Genomic DNA, 27,037 nt, shown 5'->3' on the forward strand with positions numbered 1-27,037 from the left:
GGGATCACATCCTTCATTGCCATAATACGGCCACACGGCTACTTTTAAAGAAGGTATCATATCCTCCATTGCCATAGCCGGCCACATGCCTATTTCTAAAGAAAGAGATTACATCCACCATTGCTCTAATCCGCGCATGCACCTACTTTTGCATTGCATTGCAAATGTATTCTTTCCACGAGAGGATAATGTCTTTTTAATATTATTATCGATGGGTGTTATATTTACTATTCCGGGGTGTTTCCCGCACCACTTAGTCACCATTCAGCGAACGCAAAGAAAAGTTATGCCAAGTGTCCGTTATGCCAAAAGACTCTTACTTTTAACGCTGGTCATAATTATGCCAAATGTCCGTTATGCCAAATGGCCTTTATGCTAAATGACCTTATGCCAAATGATTTTATGCCAAATGGCCCGCTCCCACCTAGGATAAGGATATTAGTCGGCTGCGGCTCGATTGACGAGCAACTCGTCTCGATGCACGCACATATTTATTGAAGACATCGTGCGAAACATGCAGCAGTTTTGACAAATCGAAAAAAGGCCGGATATCCTCCAATTGATTGTACCCTGTTTGGCAGATGGCGTTTGCATAATGTCGTTTGGCACAAAGTCGTTTGGCATAACGGTCGTTTGGCATAATGGCCATTTGGCATAATTTGTTATTAAAGCTTTGTGATTGATGAATAACATTCAACCATTTAGCTTCGTTGATTCTACTATGAAACATTAGACACATGATTGTACGACGCGGCAAAAGAACAATACAGAAGGTTCATGTAAAAACAGAAATATTTGCTCATGCGTTCTGAAAAACATTTTTTTAGAAGGAATCTCATTCGCTCATACATGAAGAAATACTTCTATTTGTCGATCTTATTCAATATTGGCACTATATGCTTCCTTACCAAGAAGAAGAAGAAGAAGAATGAGTCATATCTTCGTTTGCCTTCCGCCGGGTAAATACATCTCTCAAAGAAGGGATCATATCTCCCCTTGCCTTGAACCGAGCAAATGGCTAAATCGAAAGAAGTTCACCTCGAGCAATAAAAAAAGTGTTAAAAGTTAAATCAGATTCCATGTGAATGAACAACAGTTTGCCCTTCACCTGGTACTGTTTCAATGCAGAATAGGACTAAGTATTCTTACTACGTATTCACACTCTTCAAGAGTCCTAAAGATTAGGGGAAGATCATGCAGCACGTTGTCATGCACAATGCATAGAGCCGGAGGCATTTGTGGCCAATGTCATCATGGCTACAAGGGCAACAAGGTTGAAGTTGTTTCTTGGTCGCTGTAACGGATTATGGATGAAGCGTGGTCTTGGAATCGATAAGCGGGAGAATTATTATGTGAGTAAAAGTGAGTATGTGAGTAAATAAGAGTGAATGAGTAAGAGTGAGTGAGTGAGCAAGAGTGAGTGAGTGAGTAAGAATGAGCGAGTCAGTAAAATTGAGTAAGTGAGATAGAGTTCGTGAGTGAGTAAAAGGCAGCAAGTAAGGATGTGATTAAGAATGAGTGCATGAGTAAAATTGAGTGAGTAAGAGTGAGTGAATGAGTAAGATAGAATGAGCTAGTAAGAGTGAGTGAGCAAGTAAAAATGAGCGAGTGGTATGAATGAGTGAGTGGTATGAATGAGCGAGTGAACAAGAGTGAGTGAGTGAGTAAGAGCGAGTGAGTAACTAAGAGGGTGTGATGGAGTAAGAGTAGGTGAGTTAGTAAGAATGAGAAAGTGAGTAACAGGAAGTGCATGATTAAAAGTGAGTGAGTGCGTAAGTGAGCGTGTAAGAGTGAGTAAGTGACTAACAGTGTGTGAGCGAGAAAGGGAGAGAGTGAGTGTTTGAGATAAAATTTATGAATGAAAATGGATGTGATGTGAGTAAGAGTGGATGAGTGAGTAAGAGTGAGTGAATTAATAAAAGTGGGTGAGTGAGTGATAATTTGTGATGCAGAGGAAGTGAGTGAGTAAGGGTGTGTGTGCGTGAGCAGCAGTGCATGTTTTTCTGTCGTTTTCTTTCACATTGGGTATACAGGTCCTCCCGTTCGTCGATTGATAGTACAGTTGATACACAGTGAGTTGATTTTGAAACCGGTAATTTGTTCTATGTCATCTAACTGTTTTGTGGTAGTGGGGTGGAGCCATAAAACACAACATCTTGGATGTAAAAACGACAAGAATTAAAAAGGAATTGGCCTTAAAACCCTACATCATTTATGATTGCAAACGATAGTGCATCGGTCAAGATTACATGAACCGATATTATGATAATAGACTAAATCAGTAAAAAAGATATTTTGGTGTGTTCAGACTTTTAAAGACATGTTTTTAACTGATCAATTTCTGTTACTGAAAAGGCAACATATCAGAACGAATGAACCATCAGCCCAAAACGTCAGGCCCATATATTAACTGTCAATGGTTGAGTCAAGTGCCCTGCGGTGTTTTTCTAGTGCGTTTGAATCATATTATTCTGTACGTCAAACGAGACCGAAAATGTCGAGGAAGCATTTTCCATCTATTTTTCAATTTCAAATTAAGCAATGTTCCCTTCGACTTTTGAATCGGAAGAAAAAATGACGTGTTTAGGGTGATTAACTTTATCGTTCCCTGAAAGAAAATCGAATATCGATTCCTTATTTTAGGGCCCAATTGAACATATTTTACTTTAGTTCCGAAATGGTTAATTTCACAATTATTATGCCAAATGACCATTATGTCAAACTACATTATGTCAAATGACCTTTATGCAAAACGACTTTATGCCAAATGACCTACCACCCCCCAGATGTACATCAACGGATCAACAAATGAAGCGCATTTTTCTCGACATACCAGCGCGAAGATACAGAAAGATTTATTGCGAAACTGCCTAACAAGAATGATCTCCCTCAAATAGACAAATGCTATTTACTAGCACTGAAAAGATTCCTGATACTAGGAAAAACTCAACAGCGATCCAAAAAAAAACAAAACTAAAACATCCTGGAGTAAGAAGCTATCGAACACTGCTGCGAGATCAGCGAACAATAATGTCCACCTGACCAAAAAACTTATTACAAGGGTCCAAGATTCACTCATTAGGAAAAAGTTTGTTATAATTTTCTTTGTTTAGAAATAATTTAGTTATAATTTTCGAAAAACTTTGTTATAACTCTCCAAACCGGGATAGTAACGTTAAACACAACTTTGGAAGCAGCTTGATATTCAAACTGATAGCAAATTTTACACCTATGCAAGCTCTAGATCCACCATTAAAGCATTTCAAATTGGGAAAAGGTGGATCGAAATAGACTCTTGGAAAAACGGAGAACGGAGCCTGCTCGATATTTTTTTTTGTAATTCTATGCATTTGAAAGTTACATTTTTGGGGTCGAACATCGAACGTTTATAATAAACTTGCAAGAAATTGACTAAACGAAAGGGATTAACTTGAACGAATACTTGATACAATGAATACATAAAGCATACCCTAATTCTATAATATTCGCATGTTTGCTCGTTTAAAGAACTTTTGCTGTCGTTGAATTGTTGAATATATTCTGAACCGCTTGATGCCTTTGCTTACCACTCAAAACATCAGAGCCATTAAAATTGCTGTTCTTACGCAAACTACGTGTGTACTTATGTGACAGTAGTAGGAAGACTCAGCAATGTCGAGCGATAACAGTCTGTCGAAAATTTGTCATCAAAAAACATATTTTCCGATAAATCGAACCAATTCCCTTTGCCGCCTTGATTGAACGACTTCTTTTCCGCAAAAGATATCGCCTCACACCGTGCGCCGCCGTTGATGATCATTTTCAAACGTGTAAGTGCGGTACGACCCCGAGTAAACGTGCCATTTCCCATGGGGTTCTTCCCATGCACGGTTCGATTTAATGTCTTGATTTTCTATCATATTCGAAGTAATGTGTGTGTGTCCCGGAATGCAGCTGCTCTGCTCTTCTGTCTATGACACCATCCATCCGCCCTGTGGATTGGCTCGGAGATGGGCGGAATATCCGCCGCAGGAGCGGGTCGATGGGAGAAAGCATGATCAAGGGCGACACTGATAAAAGCTATCTTCTCGCATCCTTCGTAAAAAAAGTTCCCTACCACATGCCTGGTTCCTGCTGTTAGTTGAAATCCGGGGAAAACTTTAAATCAATATTGACTGTGATTTCTCTAGAACTGGAGGATGACGATGAAAAGCGAACGTCACGTGGGAGACGACGTTTGAATCAGTGGACTGAAATAAATTGAATATGAGCTCCGTGAGAAAAGGAAAAGTCCAGCATAAAAGGGTGCCTTGTTTGAATGAAATCCTTTACAATGTGCAGTCTGATGATTCGCACATATTCGTAATAAATTTTAATTTTTATTGATGCAACTTTGTTGTTCTCTCCCATCGAAACGTTTCCGTCTCTTCAAGAATTGAGAAAAAAGATAAGGAATCGAAATGATGAAGCAATCACGACGGGGCTGCTGCTCTTGACTGTTTCAACTGATTTTCCCCCTTGCCAGATTTTTCTGGAAAGGGCGACCGGCACTCATTCATTGGATCACGAGCAACAATCTTTTCCTCAATAGTCTCCGTGATTTGATTGGAAGAAGCGAACAGTTTCTTTTCTGAATGGGCGAATGCCATCCCGAGCGCCGACAAAGATATACTGCGAACTGAAGCGACGGACAACATCGATGACAGCGACGACACTCCAAGTGAAATAGCAGCAGCTGCTGTCGGAGCGGCAAAGAAATTAAATAAAATCGAAGAAATTAATTTTAATTTAATCAATTGAATTTGAGCGCAATCGCCCCTCGGCAGAAAGACGATAAGGGATCCACGTTCCTTTGGTTGGGGACGATTCCGGAGTAGAAATGGATTCGAGCTTACTGTGTCCTATCTGATGAATGTGATGCAATCAATAGGGAGCAGGAAAGACGATTAACAATACATAGATGGGCTTGAGTATTTGCAAAATCATAGTAAAATCTGCAACCGATCCAAATATCTTCAAAAATGAACAATTTAAGACTAAATTTTAATATGAATACAACTTATTTAATTCATTTTATTTTATTTACAAATTATTTAATGATGTTTTTTAGGAAGTGATGAAAATATGATTTCACAACTACAAAGATATGAAAAGCATGTTTCATTACGCCGTTTTAATTCCTTAGAGCTTAGTCTTCTTGTTTTTTCCCAACTCCTTGTTTCTATTGGTTTTGATATCCAGTTTTGAGACCTTTAGGTTTTAATTATTATAAATCGCAGACATCGCGATCGGTTGAAGAATAATTGAAGCTTTTTTATGTTGATACACACTGTGTCTCATTTACTTAGAACACAAATTTCACACAATAATTGAGTATTATGTACTCAATTACGCTAAATATGTAATAGTAGCTCTCAAAATGTAGCCTGAACTCAACAAACAATTTTAGCTGAAAAAGCTAGTTTGTTTTTAGCCGAAGAAGTCGATTTTTGGTAATATAAGTAATTAACCATTGACACGTGGATCAACGATGATAATTTCAATTAGCAATCGATGATCAGTCTAATTAACTAGCCTTGGATCAAAATCAAAAACAACTATTTCTACTAAAAATCCAAGTGTTTGACTACGCATGAAAATCAAATGCCATATCACGGAATAATACATAGATTGGAAACATCCTCGAGCATGGCCATCGTTGAGTGTTCTTTCCTAGAATGAGAAATTTTCTGTCTGACTCCGAAACTTGACCGCATTGAAGTAGGATCTGTTGCCATTCCCCCCACAAAATTGGAGCGGCTATTACGATGGAAATCGGCGAAACAATTAATTAACGAAAGAGGCAAAGCTCGATGTAATTGTGTAGGTCGATCCCGGGCAGTTTACTCGACAACTGGGGGGAGCAAGAAGCAGAAGTAGATGTTTACAGGAATTTGTTTATGACGCTAATAATGGGCTTAACGTGTCTGTAATGAAGCCTGAGAGTTATTTGGAATTCATTTGGTTGTGTAAAGTGGATTGTTCTGCTTTGCTGTCTCGAGGATACTAATAATAGAATTAATTAGGTATGCATTTAATCAACATTATTGAATCTAGTAGCACAAGCAATTCAACTTGACCCCTGAATTAAGTTGACATAAAAATAGGCAGTACAGGAGCATGTTGTCTTGATGTCGCTCCGAAAAGCCTTTTGTCAATCATGCCTACTTCGGTGACGCACGGCTAAAAAGCACACAGAAATTTGCAACTAATGGCTATGGAAGTGCACACACCCAACCAGCACGGTATGTCAGATTTTCTTACAATTTTGTACTTATGAGAATTTACCAAAATCTGTTCAAAACTTGGTATATTTGAAATTATAATATTCTTAGCCAAAATTGTATTTCCAGTACCGTGAATAATATTCCTGGAATCATGAATTATAATCATGATTTATTGAGCTGACAAATTCATGATTTCATGATTTTATATTCATGATTATGGGTATGAATTTGTTTCCGTGTAGGGGAACGGTTCGACACTTATCCCATAGCTCCTAATTTCCATCCCATCAAAAACAATGAAACGATGAAAAGGAATTTGGTTTGTTTTCTGTGATTTTTTTCACCAGTGAGCACGCGTGTTTTCAAAAAGAAGCGACCAGATTGGTGCTGTATTTCTTCGTTTTGCGACTATATGGTCACTCCATTACCAAACTTAGAGGTCTTAGAAGTCCCGGATACCCATAGCGTTACATTCCTATCGACTCAGCTCAACGAATTAAGGTGATTTCTGTTATGTGTGCATGTATGTATGTGTGTATGTGTACAAAATTATTTTTTTATGCATGATGACCGTGCATTTCGTAGTTGCTACTCCGTGATCGACCAGAACAATCGCAATTGCACAGGGAACCAATGGATGGAAGCATGGGATTTGCTCTCCAACCTCAATGTGCACAGTCCGAGAGCTCTAATATTTTGGATAGTCGATAACGGCGCTGGCCACGTCCTCACGGTCATCGGGGATGAGAAGGAATTGATGATGCAGTCACTCGCCCACTGCAAGCCGAGAACACCTCTGCACTCGCCACGAGTTCCTGCGGAATTTTATTGGAATCTTGGGGTTAAGGTTTTATGGCAAAGGTTCGTCTTGGTTAACGGGTTGCCAATGTGATAGTTATGAAAGGGTGGTGTAGTATTCTAATTGGATGCCGAAACGAACTTTTTCGCTCATTTCGAATTCTAACAGTAACCTGCTAGAACTAATCAAATTGTAGGTATAGGGATAGAAGATGGAAACGGAATGAAAGCCCATTTCCAGTTCTAGTGATTGCTAGAACATGAGAAATATATGAAAGGATACAAAGTAGGAAGAATGGAACGGGCCTGGGATTGAACCCACGACCTCCTGCGTATGAGGCAGAAGCGGTAGCCATATGACCACCAAGCCCGTTTGTGTGTATGTGTACAAAATTATGTAGACAAACTTTATGGAACTTAGTATTGGCTACTCGCAACGGGTTTCATTCGACGGGGAATCCTGTCCCATTTGTTTGCTATTGAAAATTGGCCAAATCGGACTATATGATAAGAAGTTACGGCCAAAATACTATTTCACATGAACAAAACACTAGCGAGCGTGAGACACATTCGAGAATGGAGAGATGTAGCATCGGATCGTGTATTGTGGCGTCAAAATTGTTGATTCAGTGTTATCTGTTTAGATGTAAGCTAAGTCAATGAAACGAATGAACAAATAACTTAAATTTCGGATTCGCATTTACAGTTTTACTTCATCGCCGACGTTTCGATCCGGATTCCGGCGATCGTGAATGAGCAAAACACGCTAAAAAACACTCAATCATTTTTTTGTATTTTTGGACGAGAAAGGCACCAACACCGCTAGGTGGAAGCATCAGTGTTTTCGTATAGAAATTAAACAATTTTAATTGGCCCATTTTTATATTTTCATACTTTGTATAAAATAGTGAAATGTGTTACTTTTTAATTAGTCCGTTTGAAAATATGTCCTACCACTTTCTAGTGAAGAAGATAAAAAAAAACAAATAAATTTAAAAATTCTTCGATGTTATAATATTTTGACGAAAAAAACAAGGAGACATATTTTGATAAAAAAAAAAGGTCCTGCCCTATTCAAATTCTTACAAATGATCCGGTCAATCGGTCAGAAAGAGAAGTCAAAGGGGTTCAATATAACTAGTATGTATAAATAAAAAATGATTAGCAGAATTATATACCTACTAAATTCGTCATTATTTTTAAGAGCTTTTATTTTGCTTCCAAGAAGCACTTCAAATTGATCAGTCAAAGTTATTTGTAGAATATCTATGTTATCTATGTTAAATAATGAAGTACGATATACTTAACCCGTACACTAATAACGTAAGCATTTTTTTTGGGTAATCCACCCCCACCACTTCCCCAACGTAACGTAATAAGTGTACGACCGCTTATACTAACGTGAAGCAAGTTAAGCAGGAGCAGAAAAGTTTGCATTGATAGTGTGTGGTACAAAGTAGCAGGAATGTTGCGGATTTCTAGCAGGCCGTGTGAAATATTCTTTCAGAAAAATCGAACCACTAAATTAAAGTTTAAATCAAAATGCAAATAAGCGCCTCTCTGGAGCAATAAGTCAATAATGAATAGAAAATTATTTTCAGCTTTTCAGTGGAATGTTTGCGACTAAAATTAAAACTCCCCTTGAAAATAAGAAATTTTCCATAAAAAATATTTATATAAATTTTCCATAAAAAGAAATTATCAATGAAGAAATAAGAGTAGAAGCAATAAATAATATAAACTTTTCGAAAAACATGCTTTATGAAGAGTTTATATTATTTTTTGCTACAACCGTGGACCCCCGGTAATATGACCGCTTTTAGTATGAACACTGAACGCAAAAAGGTGTTGGACTTTAGTTTGGGTTTTAATCTATGTTGTTTTCGTTTCAGTGAATGTATATCGGGATAATGGATCGTATATCCAAATGCTTTTGGAAGATAGCTAGCAGTGGTGCGAAGTGTAAGTGATCTAATTTCAGTTGCTTAATCTCTACCGGCGAAGACTTAAAATTATCTGCTAACTATGTTGATACCTAATTCAGAAAGTTCAAATAATAGTGAAAATGATCTATCACTATGTGTAAGTGACCGAAAGATTTGCTACCTAAACTGTATCGTAGTTTTACGTTCGATGCACGTGTTTACAGCAGTTGTAGTTAAAGTGGATTATTCTCGACAACGGAGGAAACAACATCTCGTCGTTGGAGCTACATACCTCTTCCGAGTGTGTAGTTTCTTTTAGTTTATGCGCACCACAGTCATAGTGCGCCGTCATAGCTGGATGTATCTGCCTGATTACTACGTATCTCACACGATCTGACGAAAACGCCTGTGTGTGGAATATGAAATTTCGCAACGGAGGAAACAATTATTGACATCTCGACGTTGGTGTTGATTTGTGCCTCATAGAGTGTTTACTTATATTTTGGTTTATGTGCACCCACTGGAATAGCTGCACCGTCATAGCTGAATGTTGGTTGAATTTTATTTACGTTGCAAGTCTGATGAATGGAATACTCCTAGCCTGTTTCCAGACAAGTCTTCTAACTCGTAACAGTTAGATCCTCGCTTCGCTACAACTTTGGCTGGAGAGTATGTGTCCGCGAGCTTAGCGTTGAAGTTTTTCGCCTTGTTGGATAAGAAAAAATTCTTCTTCAACACGATTTCTCCTATCTTGAAGTCAGACGGCGCTGCCCGTGATCTTAAATTGTAATAGGGAAACGGGGGTAATATGCACCCCGGGGCAAAACGACCCTTTGACGTTTTTGAGGACATTTTCGGAAATTCTTCGAGAGTATTTGCTACAGCGCATATAGTTCGGATCTCGAACTACCAGTCCAGCAGTAAACATTCTTGAAAATATGCCTGAAACACCGCCAAAAATGCCAAAAGGTCGTTTTGCCCCGGGGGTGCATTTTACCCCAGTTTACCCTAACGACTGTATTTTTCGTATGCTTTCTTTAAATTTTTTCTCACTTGCTCGTATATCTGCTTCATTTCCTCATTCAGCTGCGCCGTGTCATAGCTTAGTTCATCCGATGCTTCCCGTATCCTAGCATATTCGTCTCCATTTGCAACATAATTTCTGCCGTGGTTAATAAAATACGGAGTGAAATCTGTGGACTCATGTACGGCTGTCCTAATAGCCATAGCCACCTCTTGTAGTTTGTTGTCCCATTGCTTTTGGTCCCCGCCTTTCAAGTACGATCGGATGGCTGCAACAATCACCCGGTTAACTCTCTCTGTGGGGTTGTTAGATGGATGATAATGTGCATTTTTCCAGTGACTGATTTTATACTTGTGTAGTAGTGCTTCAAACAACGACGACTTAAATTGTGGTCCATTATCGGAGATGAGAATTTCTGGCACGCCAAACAGAAGAAAAACCATCGACTCAAGGAACTTAACCAATGAGGCGGTCTTAGCTTCCCGCATGGCCTGCACCAAAACGAATTTCGAGAAGTGATCGGTTACCACTAGTAGTGAAGTGTTTCCAAGTTTTGATCGGGGGAATGGCCCCACAAAGTCCACCGATATAACCTGCCAAGGCATGCTTGCGATTTTAGGCCGTCCCATTGGCGGAATCCTTGGACTATTCGGAAACTTTGATGTTTTGCAGGTATCACAGTTTCGACAGTATCGTTTAACGTCGACGGTCATACCCGGCCAATAATATTTTTCTTGGACCTTGCGTAGGGTCTTAAAATACCCAAAGTGTGCGATATTGTGCTCCGCCTCCAGAATCTTGATCTGATCTGATTTTGACGGAACCAGCTTCCATTCGTACCTCGGATCCTCGGATCGTCCAGCTGGAACATACTTGAAAACTTTTCCATTCATGATCTTAAAATCCTTATATTTATCGGCCTTCGCTTCGATGTTCCTCTTTAATTTTTGTAGATCGAGATCAGCACTAAGTACATTAATTTCTACTGCTCTTGAAAGCGCATCAGCAACAACATTAAGCTTTCCTTTGCGATACTCTAACACAATATCGTGCTGTTGCAATTTTAGGGCCCACCGAGCCAGACGAGCAGAGTTGCCTTCGACGCTTATTTGATTCAGCCATTTGAGAGATTGAGCATCAGTGACTACTCGGAATCGCGTCCCCTCAACAAAGTGACGGAATTTCTCTATCGCGAGTATCACTGCAAGGCATTCGCGCTCCGTTGCAGAATACTTCATTTGTGTGGAGGAAAATTTGCGCGAGAAAAACGCAATGGGCCGGCGAACCCCTTCATGGTATTGGATTAATACAGCTCCTGCGGCAACGGCGGATGCGTCAGACTCAATGACAAATTGTTGGCTAAAATCTGGATTAGCGAGAACGGGTGGTGAAGTGAGTATTCCTTTTATCTTATTTAATGCTTGATCTGCTTCCTCTGTCCAAGTTAGTTTGCATTTATTCTTTTTCAGCAAATTTGTAATTGGTGCTAGGATGGTTGAATAATTTGAGATAAATTGTTTGTAAAATCCAACCATTCCAAGCAATCTTCTCACTTCTTTCAAAGTTCGCGGGACTTGGTAATTGAGTATAGGGTCCAATTTGCAACTGTCAATGGACAACCCTGCCTCGGATAAAATGTATCCCAAGTACGATATCTTTTTCTGGCAAAATCTCGATTTTTCCACGCTAATCGACAGATTAGCTGCTCTTAAACGTTCGGCGATGGTTCTAAGAAGCTTAAAATGTTGCTCTATAGTGTTAGACGTCACCACAATGTCGTCCAGATATAGCTTTTCATCACTCAATATACTAGCCGCAGCTCCAGAATCTAAAAGACCTCTGATTTCGGTACCTAGTATATTGACTGCTACATACGGACAACGGTTCTCTTTTATGTTGATGGTCATAATCGGTGGAAATTTGTCATAGTTCTCTGCGGAGGGAGTCGAATCTTCAATTGGCGAGGGGTTACTCCCTAGTTTCCCTGCGCTGTAGCGTTTTTTGCCTCGTAATGGGAATATCTATGATTGTTTGGACAGTTCGTCGCAACAACTTCCGGCTGTCCACATACATGGCAGAATAGTCTCTTATTTCTATTGCAGTTCCTCCAATAATGCCCGAATTGACGGCAATTCCAGCAAAGTATTGAATTTTGCGACCCGTTAGACGTGTCCTGAATGACTTCCCTCTTCTCCTCCGAATTTGTTGCGTTTCTTGACCTTCCTCTGCTTAGTGCGTTGATTTCCGGTTCATCTGACTGGTGTCCCGTTTCATAATCGTATTCATCCAAACAATGAACATTGTACGGGCGACTTCTCTGGGCATACGAACGATATACAGATTTATCCAGCTCGTAGCATAAATTACACAGAGCTTCTGTGTTTATCGTCTCGGTATCGATGAAGGCCAAATGTGGTCTGTACCAATCTCGCATGTTATCCAGTAAAATACCCCTCTTTGTCCTTTCGGTTAGTGGTTTGGTTAACTGCTGGCACAATCGTTCAATTTCTCCCATGAATGTCACGAATGTTTCGTTGGACATTTGTTTCCGTTCTCGAATTTCCTTTTCGATGACTTTATCCTTATTTGGTACCTCAAACCTGGGAGCGGGCCATTTGGCATAAAGTCATTTGGCATAACGCCATTTGGCATAAGGTCATTTGGCATAAAGGCCATTTGGCATAATTGTGACCAGCGTCAAAAGTGAGGGTCTTTTGGCATAACGGACATTTGGCATAATTTTTCTTTGCGTTCGCTAAATGGTGACTAAGTGGTGCGGGAAACACCCCGGAATAGTAAATATAACACCCGTCGATAACAATATTAAAAAGACATTATCCTCTCGTGGAAAGAATGTATTTGCAATGCAATGCAAAAGTAGGCGCATTACCGGCTTAGAGCAGTGGTAGATGTAATCCCCTCTATAAAAGTAGGCGTGTGGCCGTATTATGGCAATGAAGGATGTGATCCATTCTTTAAAAGTAGGTGCTTGTCCGAATTTTGGCAATGGAAGATATGATCTCTTGTTTAAAAGTAGGCGCTTTCCCGGATTAAGGTCATGGTGGATGCGATCCCTTCTTTAAAGGTAGGCGCTTGCATGGATTATGGCAATGTAGGATGTGATCCGTTCTTTAAAAGTAGGCGCTCACCCGGATTATTATAATGGTGGATGTGATTCTTTCTTTAAAAGAAGACGCTTGCCCGGATTGAGGCCATGGTGGATGTGATCCCTTCTTTAAAAGTAGGCACATGGCCGGATTAAGGCCATGGTGGATGCGATCCCTTCTTTAGAAGTAGGCGTTTGCATGGATTATGGTAATGGAGGATGTGATCCCTTCTTTAAAAGTAGGCGGTTGCCCGGATTATAACAATAGTGGATGTTATTCCTTTTTTAAAAGAAGGCGCTTGCCCGGATTGAGGCAATGGTGGATGTGATCCCTTCTTTAAAAGTAGGCGCATGGCCGGATTAAGGCCATGGTGGATGCGATCCCTTCTTTAGAAGTAGGCGCTTGCATGGAATATGGCAATGGAGTGGCGCTTCTTTAAAAGTAAGCGCTTGCCCGGATTATGACAATAGTGGGTGTGATTCCTTCTTTAAAAATAGGCGCTTGCACGGATTATAGTAGTGGAGGATTTGATTTGTTCTTTGGAGTTTTTGAAGTGAGGCGCTTGCCCGGATTAGGGCAACGGTGGATTTGATCCGGCCTTAAGGCGCATGCCCGGATTGAAGCAATGGTGGATGTAATCCCTGCTTTTAAAGTAGACATTTGCCCGGAATAAGTTAATGATGGATGTGATCCCTCCCTTGGAAGTAATTCTGCCGTTTTGTTATTTCGTTCTACCGGAAAATGTCTACCATCAGTCTGAATTTATCAGAATACAGCCTCGACCTGCTTTATCTACGCTAAACATTACATGAAATATCCCTTTCGCTTTCACAGTTTGAAATTATGCCAAATGTCCGTTATGCCAAATGACCCACTCTTTTCTTGCAGTTCAAAATTATGCCAAATGTCCGTTATGCCAAATGACCATTATGCCAAATGGCCTTTATGCCAAATGACCTTATGCCAAATGGCGTTATGCCAAATGACTTTATGCCAAATGACCCAGACCCTCAAACCTCAAACGAAGGTGGTATTTCAAGGTTTGCCAAGATTCAAATTTGTGACTAAAGGTGTAATACCATATCTCCGCCGGTGATTCAGGTCGGAAGAGAAAGTTAGCCTTACTCAATAGCTCCCTCTCGGACACTGAATTATTCCGGGCCAAACAATCAACCCGTTTCAAGAATTCTTCGACGGACATTCCCCTCGGATCTCCACTGAAGTTTATCGGCCATTTGTTTATCGGAATTTTGTTGAGGTGGGGTCGCATGTCTCTGTAAACATCCTCTGCTCTCGGCAAGTAACGATGATCCTCGGACTGTGGAATCTCTACTTCTGCTGGGTGACGTCGTTCGGCGGCACTGCTAATCAAAATTGGGGTAGACGTTCGGTTGGTCGATCGTTCATTGACTAGTCCAATATTCTGCCGTGGTTGACGTGATTGGGGTGGATGGTGTACACTTCCTTCACTGTTGTATGTTCTCCTCGATTGGTGATCCATAGCTTGAAACAAGTCCTGCGGTTGCCTTCCGACTCTAGCTTCTACGTCCAGCTCAGGAGGCTGTGTTGTCCTCCTCTGCAGTTCTTGCATTCTTTGTGTGATTCGAACCATTATATTCTCCAGTTGGGTTGATAACACATCCACAAAAATCCGACTGACCTCGGCTCGGAGTCTAGTGTTATCTCCAAAGGTCGGAGTGGCCGGACTGGCCTCATCTGCTGCAGTTTGACTGGGGTAATCCTGGTGGATATGACTGAGTATTCGTCGACATAGGGGGTGGCGTTGAGGTGGACTGAATGATTTGGGTATCGCTAACTTGAAGCGAATCGAATGATTAGGAAATGGGTTCAGAGTCCTATTGGATTTCTGGGTTGAGTTTGAGATAAATCCTACCCGTGGACGCTTGAGTAAACTGGTGGGGTCTCTTGAAACTCCAGTGACATTATCTCTTATCACTGTTGATAAAGTAGGTCCACACTCTGATGGTCGCTGCTCATTTAGTGACTGGGGGAATTCGAGGGCAGGGTTTCTAGGAATAGCCCCTGTATTCCGTGCCGGTAACGTCCGTCCTTGGTGTGTAGTAGACATGACCGGTGTTCGATCATCTGGATTACAAAACGTATCAAATAGAAATGCTATCTCCTCCATTAACTCCTCTTTCAACTTCACTTGTCTCTCATTGACCGCATTAAGTCTAATTACCCTCAACCTAATATGCCGAAGCCGAGAAATTAGCACTTGTTTGCCTCCTTGAATTTCAAATTCCTGTCTAATCATGACCAGTTTCACTTGGATGACCGAGAGTTCATCTTCAATGGTCTTACTGGTCGTTATAGGTGTCGGGTTTCTAAGTTCCTCCAGTTGTATTCTTCTCAGTTCACTTCTCTGTTCCTCCATGGGGGCATACGATAGGTTCATGTTTCGCAGCTCCAACTCATACTGTATTTCGTCCGGTAACAGATCATTCGGGTTAATATAAGACCCAAGACCTGGTTGGACTGGGGCGTACGCCATGATAATTTTAGAAATGTTGATAATCAACGCAATAATAAATTAAATGAACTTTCAACCCGTAGTTCAATCACACTTATCCTAAATTCAATCAACGCTAAATTTCAATTCTAATGCAATAATAACTTTAATAATATTTCAAAACCGTGGTTCAATTACACTTATCCTAAATTCAATAAAAGCTAAGCTCAAATTCACTGTTTCCAATTTGTTTCTTTTAGGCTGGCCTGATTCCACGGATTAATACGACCGGAACTATACTTCATCACAAAATTAACGAATCCAAAACCTATCCTAATCAGAATTCACTCGTGAGTACCTTATTTCAATTATACCCTAATTAAGTTTCATGAATAATCTAAATCGAGCGCAAATTCAAAATAACTAATTCAAATTCAATTAAAAAATCCTATAATTTATTCGCACGCCCTAATTTTTTTTAAATGTCCCACGTTGGGCGCCAAAATGTAACGGGGAGTTTTGGAGTTGGAACCGTTCTTTGATTTCCGTTTAACTGGCTTCACTTAAGCGCCAAGCAAGACGACCTAAATCTCTTGCTTGTGAAGCAGCAAGATAAGATACCCGGCGAGACTCAGGGCGAGAAGCTAACCAATCAAACTCAATTAAATCTACTAAACGGCTTCTATTTTGTAACTATGTTACACAATGACAAAGCGCCACAATCAGAATAATGTAAAATTCAATCTCGCCATATCAACTGTCATACAAACCCGCCCAAACCATCGGATGACACCCAAAATATGAAACATAATCGACTTAGCGTAGCAGAGCATAATAATTTTTGAGCCACCCTAATAATTAGTTTGTCGCTGCCGGTGCCGGTGCACAGTGGGCCACGTCGTGAAATAACCAAAACTTCTTCATTGGCTTGAATCGTATCTAACAAGTCGTGTTCAAATTGTAAGACACAAAGGAAAATTATCAACCTCAATACAAGCCTCTTCTGGAGTTCCTCAAGGATCTCATTTAGGTCCATTACTTTTTATTTTATTTGTAAATGACCTCCCTCTTGTGCTTCATAAATTGAATGTCTTAATTTATGCAGATGACATGAAACTTTTCCTAAAAATCAAAACTGTCGAGGATATCGATACATTCAAAGATGAAATATTGGTATTCCATACATGGTGTAAAAAAGTCTTCTACAGTTGAATATAAAAAAATGCAACTTAATAACCTTCAGCAGAAAACGAAACATACTCAGCGCAAATATTAGTTTTGACGATCAGAACGTAGTAAGAAGCAATAGAGTAAGAGATTTGGGAGTAATATTGGATTCTTTTTCATCGATCATTATAACTTAATTGTAAGCAAATCCAACAACATGTTAGGTTTTATAAAACGATTCTGTTACAATTTTCAGGACCCATACACAATAAAAACACTATATACAGCTTATGTAAGGCCAATCTTAGAATATTGCAGCATAGTTTGGTCCCCATTTTCAGCTATTCATGCCAACAGAATTGAGTCAGTTCAAAAACAATTTTTATTATATGCACTACGAAAGTTAGGGTGGACCGAATTTCCATTGCCACCATATGTAGCTCATTGTAAGCTCATCAATATTCATTCACTGAAAGTGCGTCGAGATATAGCAATGGTAACTTTTATAAACAATATTGTTTCAAACAGAATTGACTCAACGGAGCTATTATCAAAACTTAATTTTTATGTTCCATTACAATTTTTACGACATAGCATAGCATAGCATAGCATATGTGATTGTACAAATCGTGGGTGGCTATACAATGCTCAATTGAGCAATCTACTGTATATTGTCGCAAATTGGTACTTGGGATTAGTACCTTTTCCTATACAGTAGCAGTTGTATACCTGGCCACGTCCTTACAATCACGGAAGGAAAGGAAGGAATGTTAGTTCAACATCTACTAGTGAAGATGCAGGGAACCCATACTACCTTCATAGATGTCTCGGGAAGGAAAATTTGTGTTAGTGGGTAAGGTGAATAATAGGGAGCTCTATTCGACAATATAGAGCGTTTGTCAATAACAGTATATGCTGAAAAAATAATAAAATATATTCATCAATTTACCTACGAACCGTCCAAAGGAGGACAAAATAACCTGGATTTTACAAATGTTTCGCGCGATCGTTCTGCCGTCCGAAACAAGAGCCAACACGCACTGAACTAATTAACTTTATTATTTACCGGCCGCGCAATGCAAAACACAAAATTTCGGCACATCGCGCGATCGTTCTGCCGTCCGAAACAAGAGCCAACACGCACTGAACTCACTGCCGAAAATGATACCAGCAGAGAAATTCGGAGACGCTGGAAATCGTACGTACTTTGGACTCCACAAGACACTCCGATCGAATAGAGTTCGCCGCCGTACCAAACTGACAATCTACAAAACGCTCATTAGACCGGTAGTCCTCTACGGACACGAGACCTGGACGATGCTCGTGGAGGACTAACGCGCACTTGGAGTTTTCGAAAGGAAAGTGCTGCGTACCATCTATGGTGGGGTGCAAATGGCGGACGGTACGTGGAGGAGGCGAATGAACCACGAGTTGCATGAGCTGCTGGGAGAACCATCCATCGTTCACACCGCGAAAATCGGACGACTGCGGTGGGCCGGGCACGTAGCCAGAATGTCGGACAGTAACCCGGTGAAAATGGTTCTCGACAACGATCCGACGGGCACAAGAAGGCGAGGCGCGCAGCGGGCAAGGTGGATCGATCAGGTGGAAGATGACTTGCGGACCCTCCGTAGACTGCGTGGTTGGCGACGTGTAGCCATGGACCGAGGCGAATGGATAAGACTCTTATATACCGCACAGGCCACTTCGGCCTTAGTCTGAATAAATAAATAATAACATTAGGGTAATTAGGAGAACCGAGAACATCTGCTTTGGACTTATTTGAAGAGTGAAGCATGGGCTCTAGGGAAATGGACACGCTGGGTTGCTATCGGTTCGATACCAGGCATAGTTGACCTGGAAGATCAATTAAACTCTACCCTAATGTTAGGTTGTCTCAAAATTGCACACAGTCAGGAAAGTTGGGAATTGACCTTCAAATGAAAGCTTAGGTTGTAAGAAGCAAAAAAATGATCTACGATATAACTCTGGGACTTGACGTTTTGGGTCAGCCCAGACGCATTTTAGCATAGCATAGCATGTGTAGTGATACTCATGTTATTCTTTTGAAATACTTATTCAAATTGCTGTCAGAAATCAAGGTGGGTGTGGTCCTTGATTACAATCTAGGCCATGCCCATCTTCACCGTAACTTGGGAGAGGAAGGAAATGTTGATGTAGTACTCACTTAACGAGAGGCCCCCGACTCAGCAACACCCTCATAAGTACCCATGAGTAGGATATTGGGGAAGGTATTCCTTGGGTCAGGATTTACCTGTAGCTGACAATGTGACCGTGGTAGATCTTACACCGTAACACACCACGCAAATGTGTCTACCCAGCGTTACGGGGCTGGGGCAACCCAGACGCATTTTATGACAAAAAGCCAGCGCCGTAGCGTAAAGTTGACCAGGTTGCCCCGACCATACGAAGAATTAGTTGAAGTTGAACACACGAAGTGAAGTTTTTTATCAGTTTTCTCGTGTTTGCTAATCAGATAGACATTTTTTATGAGTGTAGAAACTCTTCATACAACAAAGTCGATAAAGAAGATTTGTACTTCAAATCAGATTTAAATTGTAAATGTCAAACTATTCAAATTTGATGCGGCAAAAATGGCTTCAAAAAAGTTGTCAGGTTCTGCGAATCGGAAGTTGAAATCTGAGCGTGAAAAACATGCAGCTTCGCTTTCGGGTAATCTTAGGTGACTGGTTAATTAGAAGTGATAAAATTGAAGTTAATTCTGGAAGAAATGATGACACAGGTGATTTTTTTTGAATAGCGTTGTTTCCATGTGTGATGTGTGTAGAGTGGAATTGTGCTAATTAATTTTTTAATGTAAAATGTATTTATAGAGTTGTGGTTTCGAATTCAGGTAAATACAAATCAAATTGAAAACCTTTTTTTATGCTAAGTAAAAGTCCCATGCAGAGTCAGACCAGACAGATGATCGTAATGTGCCCACGATAAGCACATCTGTAAATTGTATTCAATGCCCTAATAAGCATGAAGGTAATAAATAAATATTGTACCACCATCGGGGGTGAAAATAGGTCAACGTTTCAAAAACTTAGAATGCTTGTAGAATAGATATGCTACCTTTTTGAACGACAGTCGTTTTGACCCATTCTCACATCCGATGAGGGTACGTTGAATATATCAGAGTCAACTGTTTTCAGATTCATTCGCATTATCATCAATTCATGTAGAGAAGGAAAACAGCGAAGGGTCGAACTTATTCATAACCTATGAAGATCCGGTTAAGTGGCCTATGATCACTGATAAATAACGCACTCTTCTTGTAAAACAGGGTCCAAAAACAGTTAATATCCATTCGTTTGTTTTTCCTGTCGACGATGATGGAAGACATTTTGACAAAAAATGGTTTTTCAAAATTCTGAAGAACGGCGATTATGCACTATCCAGTGTACAGTGAATCCAGAAATGCTTTGTTTTGCTTTCCTTGTTTGCTTTTCCACAAGAATTTAAAAGCAACCCTGATCTCTGATTTGCAACTAATCCCTGTGTTGAGCTTCATGAAAATTCAAATCAGCAACGAGAATCATACATGACGCGGAAGACATTTGAGAAATCTCTACATGTAGGGAGAACGATTGACATGAATCTGCAAATAGACATTCAAAGAGAGGCAGAAAAATGGCGGAACATTTTGAAGGTTGTTGTACACGTCATAATTTATTGTGCTCGGAATAATTTAGCTTTTCGTGGCAAAAGCTATGACGGTAAAAGTTTCGAAGATGGAATTTTCCTGAATACTTTGGAATTGATAAGTCATTATCACCCTCAATTGGCAGCACATATGGCTCACGTAAAAGCGAACAAGTATGCACTGAGATATTTTTCGCCTCAAATTCAAAATGAGGTCATAGAGTTGCTAGGATCTAAAATCAGAAAAGAAATCATCAAACAACTGAAAGCCGCTAAATATTTTTCCATCATTTTTTAATTGCACTCCCGATAAAAGTCACAAAGAACAAGTGAGTCAAATTGTACGGTTTGTGGAACTCTCAGATAGAGATTGCGTGATCAGAGAGCACTTTATTGATTTTATCCATACTAATTAAAAGACAGACAAAGGATTATCTGAAGAAATTTTGAATAAGCTCCAAGCCGACGATTTGAACTTTCAGTTTTGCTGCGGCCAGTCTTACGATAATGGGAGGAACATGGCCGGCAAACATAGTGGTGTGCAGTCACGTTTAATGCAAATAAACGAACTGGCCAGATTTGTGCCATGTGCAGCGCACAGCCCTAATTTAGCTGTCTCTCACGCGGCAAGTCTATCTCTTACGATGACAACATTTTTTGGGAACGCACAACAAATATTCAATTTCTTCATCTACTAACCGATGACAGCTGCCCATTTGTAAACTAGGAGTAGGGTGGTCGGTATTGGCCATTTTTGTCAAATACCGGTTTTCGGTATTTGATGGAGTCAAAACCGGTAATACCGATAGAATACCGGTTTTTGTAAAAATCACAGGTAGTAAAAGAAAAACTTTTGATTTGGACTTCTGGATAAAAACAATATTTGTTGACAAATTTTAAATGTTAAAATCATTGCTTGTTGAGCGAAACAAGTAGACATTACATACTGAGCGACTCATCTCCCAATTCGCATTGGATTTTGTTAGCAGCCAACTACTGAGAATGCCCTCTCTGGTTCAACCGAAGTAGGACGAATAATTCCAAGACCGTCGAAAATCAGTGTCAAATACTTGCCCTTAGGAATTCATGTAGGAGAATTCCTTACGGATTAAGTGCAAGAATCCTGGAGTCAACGTATTTGCCACCAGCAACGCAAGTGTTTTGCTTTGCTACAGTCTCTTCACAAGTTGTTTTTCAACCGATAAACCAGAAAAATATTCAAAGAGGCATCTTCTTCGTACCGATCGTCAGGTATGGTCGTTGTCTCAGTTTTAACGATCGCATCAGGAATGATTAGCCACTTCAAGATACCATACGCTTGCCTTATCAAAGTAGCTCTGGATGCCTTGAAGAAAATGCCAAAATCGTTTCTGATCAATTGCTTCACGGCAGAATTATTCAAAAAAGCAAAAAGATCGGCGTATTTGGATCGTCTCTCTTGGATTCATTCCTTAAAAGCATCGAAATAGTGGCGGAAATTTCTGTGGCTTGATTTGATAATAGTTCCAACGTAAATTGGAACGGCACGTCGACTTCAACTCACAGAGCAGAAGTTCCACAATAGCTTGAACAGGTTCGAGGGCATGAATTATTTCAGCGTGCCTTGGCATCAGCCACTAATTCAAATTCTTTTCTGAATTCAGAAAGGATATATTTTTGCAGAAAATCGTTTTTCACAGGTGATCTACGGAAAAGAACTACTACTCGTACAGTTTTTAAAATTTCTTACATTGCGGAAAAATTCTGTTCATTGTTCATTGAAGAAAAAGTCAGATTTTTAAACTGACAGCAAAATTTTAAATACCGAAAGTACCGGTATTTTTCCGTCTCTAATATAATATAATATTTTCGGTACTCAAAATTGGTTGGTAATACCGGTTTCGGTACTAGCGGTTAGACCACCCTAACTAGGAGTTTCCCTAAAGGATCACAGCGACACAAGGTGGTCATCCAAGGAACGCGCGGTAACTGCACTCAAAAAAACGATTGTTCCCGTATGGCTTCTGTTGAAGGACATGACAAACAGGGATCAGTTCAACAATGATACTGTCTTCGGCGCAACTACTCTCATGAAGCAAATGAACTACAAATTTGTTTGTCTGTTGCATTTATGGAGTCGAATTCTCTCAGCAATTGACAGAGTGAATCGAGCACTTCAGAAGAAGAATATGTCGATCGATACTGCACACAAGTTGATCCAGGGACTCTTAACAACATTAAAAGAGATGCGACAAGAACTCATCGATGACGTTACGTGCGAGGCTAAACGTGTTTGTTGTGAAATGGGAATTGATGACTTTTTTCCAGAAACAAGACAGCGAAAGAAGAAAAGATTTGCAGATGAATCTACCGAAACAGCCGTTAATTTCCCAACTTCCATGGAGCGATTTTCTACGGAAATAAACGATGTCTTTGAAAAATTGACCTCTGAGCTGAACACAAGATATGAAGGTTTTGTAGAAATTTCCGAGGAGTTTTCATTTCTGTACGGGAAGAACCTCAAAACAATAGAATGGAACGAAATAAGAAAAAGTGCTTTGGACTTCGCTTTGAAATATTCATCGGATGTCGATGGAGCTGAACTTATCTCAGAGTTGGAAGTATTCAAATCCCAGATTCCACTTCTGTTAGAAAATGTAGAAGAAGCTTCACCTAGTGATCTGCTTCCGTGCATTCAATAGTATTCTTTATGTGATTTGTATCCGAATATAATGACAAGTCTACGAGTATATCTAACATTACCAGTTACCGTCGCATCTTGCGAACAAAGCTTCAGCAAACTGAAAATAATCAAAAACTATTTACGTTCAGTAATGGGACAGGAGCGACTCACAAATCTTGCGTTGATCTCGATTGAAAGCAAAGTTCTATCTAGTGTTGATTTGGATGAGATTGTAACAGAGTTTGCAAACGTAAAAGCGCGTAGAGTTAAGTTTTAATTTTGACAAATAAAAACATCAGAGAAGAATAACAGTATAACATTATTTTAGTTCTTCTTCTATCTGAATTTGACAAGAAACCAGTATGTAAAAGGCCAAGTTCCAGTTGAAATGTAGAGCCATAGAAGAAGAAGAAGTATGCGAAAAAAGAGGGGCGCCAAATGAAGTCTTCGCCAAGGGCGCCAAACAAGCACGCTACGGCTCTGCAAAAAGCCCATTTTTGTAGACAACGAATATATCGTTAAAAAAATCGAAAAAAACCCACACATTCATAATTTTTTTAAGTTATTCAGGGTCTTTCCTGATTTTGTGCAATTTTGAGACATCTTACTGCAACAATAGGAGACAGAAAATTAACGATAATGCAATTTCTGCTTATCGTTGCGGTATTTCATGTACTTCTTATGGAGAATAATGTAAAGTAAATGAAATATTTTTAAGATTATTAAACTTTTCAGGAGCTGCTAGGCTTTGAACGTTTTCCTCCGATGCTAAGATTTTCAAATTGTTCTTGGGGTCACACTGGGAAGATGCATTTAGCGACAGAATGGTTGTTCGATGCAACTTAGATCTTCGGAAAGGTCTCCCTTGCTTGTTCCGGTTATTGATCGCATGAGGAGGATTTGTTTCTAATATTGGTGTGTGAAATACACAATATGCATTTTGAAGGTGTATTTTGTGTCGAATCAGATACCAAGGTATTTATAAGACATGCTGCGAGTCGAAAAAAATATTCTTAGTGTTTTTTAGGTGAAATGTTATCTCTATGTTATATGATGCCTATGACGCGTGATGTTATAATCGTCTCACCCACCAGTTAATGCAGAAGCTTACTTATTGCTGTCTTAATTAACTTTTCCCAGAGACATTTGCCTATGTCTCTGACGTTGAAAGTGTAAATAAGAAGCCTCAATTATGAGTCGTGGTGAATCCCCACGTAACCAATTCGTGAAGTTGTCGAATCACCATGAGAGAAACTCATACGACTCTCAGACAACTAATTGTACAAATAACGAGTTGAATAAAGTCTATTTACTTGAAGTTTGTCGGGCAAGTCAAATGCCCCCTAAATATCTTAAACACTGAACCCATCTGCTGTTTATAGCGTATGTAGATTGGATTACATTGCCATTCGTTCTCTTGCCCATGTGGAAACCGAAGATGTGTATCTGACATCAAACAGTTTGATTCGACCCATTTGTCAATTTAGAAGAGAATCTTCACCAACAGCTTTCGAAGACAAGACTGCAACGCGATAGGAACTTTTTTTTGCGAGGTCTTGTATCCTCCGCTCCGCAGCGTGCTTTTACGATCTTCGTCAACGGATAACGCCTGGATGCTGCATGCTACCTATGATCGCCTATTTATAATTAACGACATAATTATTATACCGCGCATGAAAAAATCTACTCCTCCGCTTATTTTTAGTCGCAACGAACAATAAGCGCCAGATAAGAAAAACATACCTGTAGAAAAAAGCCACTTTAAGAATTTTTAAAATTTGACCGCCACGTGGTGGATTGTGGCGATGCATGCTTTGATAGCACGTGCTTTTTGTACTACAGAAAAAAATTTCTCACAGCTATGCTGCCCATGATCGCATATTTGTAACAACTGCATTTTGGTTGATTTTGTAAATCGTTTGTCAATCCTCCACACAAACTCAATCATTTCCAGTTTACCACAGATAACCAAGATAGCAAAGCCTATTTTACTGTTGTGGGATTAGATGATGTAAATTGAGCTTTCTGAACGATTCACAGGCTTTCTACAAAATGAACAAAAATGCGAGTGTTACAAATATGCGATCATGGGCAGTATGAGAGCCTTGGAAAATGATAAAAGTTGTCGACAAGGCACAACAAGGCACAATATAACACGAAAAAAACAAAGGGATAACTTTTTTTTATTGTTATTGTCATTGAAATTGTAAGCAATTGAATGACTCATTCTATAATAACTGCGCATACATCTAAGAACTATGCTTAAATACATGCTCGCGTCCTCAAAGCGACGAGTTCAATTTTGTAACAATTCTTTATTCAATGGCTTGATTTACATCAGAAAAAAATGGTGCCAAACGTATCATCCAATCCAGTTACCCTTCTATTGAGAGATCACTTTACAACACACAACATCTTAGACTTACCCAACGTATCTCCTGGCACCCCAGCAACTGCAACGGTAGCAGTACTACAATCTTTCACTGCACTCCAGCCTTGTTTGCTGATCCGAAACGTGCTGCTCACGTTGCTGATGCAATCCTTTGCTTCAAGCAGAACTACCAATTCAATATCGACAGGCACCACAATTGTTTCACGAAGCAACAGCAGAATTTAGAACACCACTATTCTATCCCAAAGCGTCACGAAAGATGATCACTTCACAAGGGTTTTCCTTCAACTACCAATCGCCTTCAGCATCCGCTGTACACTCGTGCAAGTTTGTAGCCCAAATAAGGCACTGCTAAACCGAGACCCTTAAAATTCGACTGGCCTGCTCGGAACACTTCCCAAGCCCAAATTTCGAACTTCTTGACTCCCACGATCGACCCTCTCGATCGATACCACGACGTGTCGATTGATGAACTGAGGTCAGCTGTAATTCGTCTAATTCAATCCATTCAATCGCACCATCAATCACAGCAGTTCTCAAGGATCATTACCAGGTCCAAAAATAACCGCCGGAATATTCTACCGACCGCACGCAAAACCGAAAATTTAACGCGTCTTTATCGCACCGAGCCTAATCTCCGAATAGCCTAATTATTAGTATTACCGTTTAATTTTATAAAACTATAGAATTTGTGCGCGCGCGCAGCTAAGCTCGCCGGATTCCCTTTCGCTCTCGTTTGATGCCAGAAGCCGTTTGTTTGCGCTGGGCAGAAGCACCGACCGATCGACCGCCAAACCGAGAGCAGATGATGACGATGACGGAGCATCTTTGCAAGCAGTACCAAACGACACCACACCACAGCCAGCCAGCAGGCCGCCGAGGTGGTTCGGATCGGTCGGTTCACTCGGGTCATGCGGAGAATTGATGGGGTCTTCATTGCATCGGGGAGCGTGGCAAGTGAGTGGGTCTGTGAAGCGGAATTCGAGGTGCTCCACAGTGGTTTCCTCATCGGTTGTAAAAAGGAGGAACTGTTCGCAATGGATTCTTGTTGGAGTGTCCTATAGAACCTGTTTACAGCTAACATGTTCTGATTCTTTTACAATATAGTTGTTACGTGCATATTATTCAAAACGAACATCCTATATGATTTGTAGGAATTTTTTATCTAATTTAACTGACAGTTGGAAGGGACAGATATCGCCGACTGATCTACACCCAACCAGTGACTGTTAAATTTCATAACAATTCTTTCCAAAACCTGTACAAACTGGACATATGCGAAATTATTAGGGGAAGAGGCCCCAAAATGCCAAACCGTATAGCATCGTCTCGGTCCAGCTTGTGCGAAGATACCAGTAACGTCACATGTTTACATTACACTCAAAATAATTTTCACTTAAAAACTACTTGAAAACATATGCAGATATTTTCCATGTAGTTTCGGGTGTAAAAGTTAAATGATTCATTAGTGATGGCTCTCATTATTCTTAATTCACTAGAAAAGAAAATCAAATTTAAATGAATTTTCGTTCGGCCATTTCTTTAATTTTAAGTGAAACTTCTATAATTTTTGCC

General features: G+C 40.0%; 1 protein-coding gene and 1 long non-coding RNA gene across 2 annotated transcripts in view; one reads left to right on the plus strand and one right to left on the minus strand.

Annotated features, from left to right (window-relative positions):
• The window catches only part of LOC134221502 (uncharacterized), a 166,207-nt gene extending 140,024 nt beyond the window's left edge, over positions 1-26,183 (minus strand). Inside the window, exon 1 of the mRNA XM_062700698.1 lies at positions 25,497-26,183. The gene's annotated coding sequence lies outside the window, so the exon portion shown is untranslated. The remainder of the gene's footprint in view (positions 1-25,496) is intronic.
• On the plus strand, positions 8,931-16,088 carry LOC134225817 (uncharacterized). The gene is made up of 3 exons (XR_009983332.1): positions 8,931-9,005; positions 11,060-11,384; positions 15,833-16,088. It is a non-coding gene; the product is annotated as an uncharacterized LOC134225817 (long non-coding RNA).
• Positions 26,184-27,037: the final 854 nt, after the last annotated feature.

This window comes from Armigeres subalbatus, chromosome 3 (genome assembly GCF_024139115.2).
Source record: "Armigeres subalbatus isolate Guangzhou_Male chromosome 3, GZ_Asu_2, whole genome shotgun sequence".
In the NCBI taxonomy this organism is placed as follows: domain Eukaryota; kingdom Metazoa; phylum Arthropoda; class Insecta; order Diptera; family Culicidae; genus Armigeres; species Armigeres subalbatus.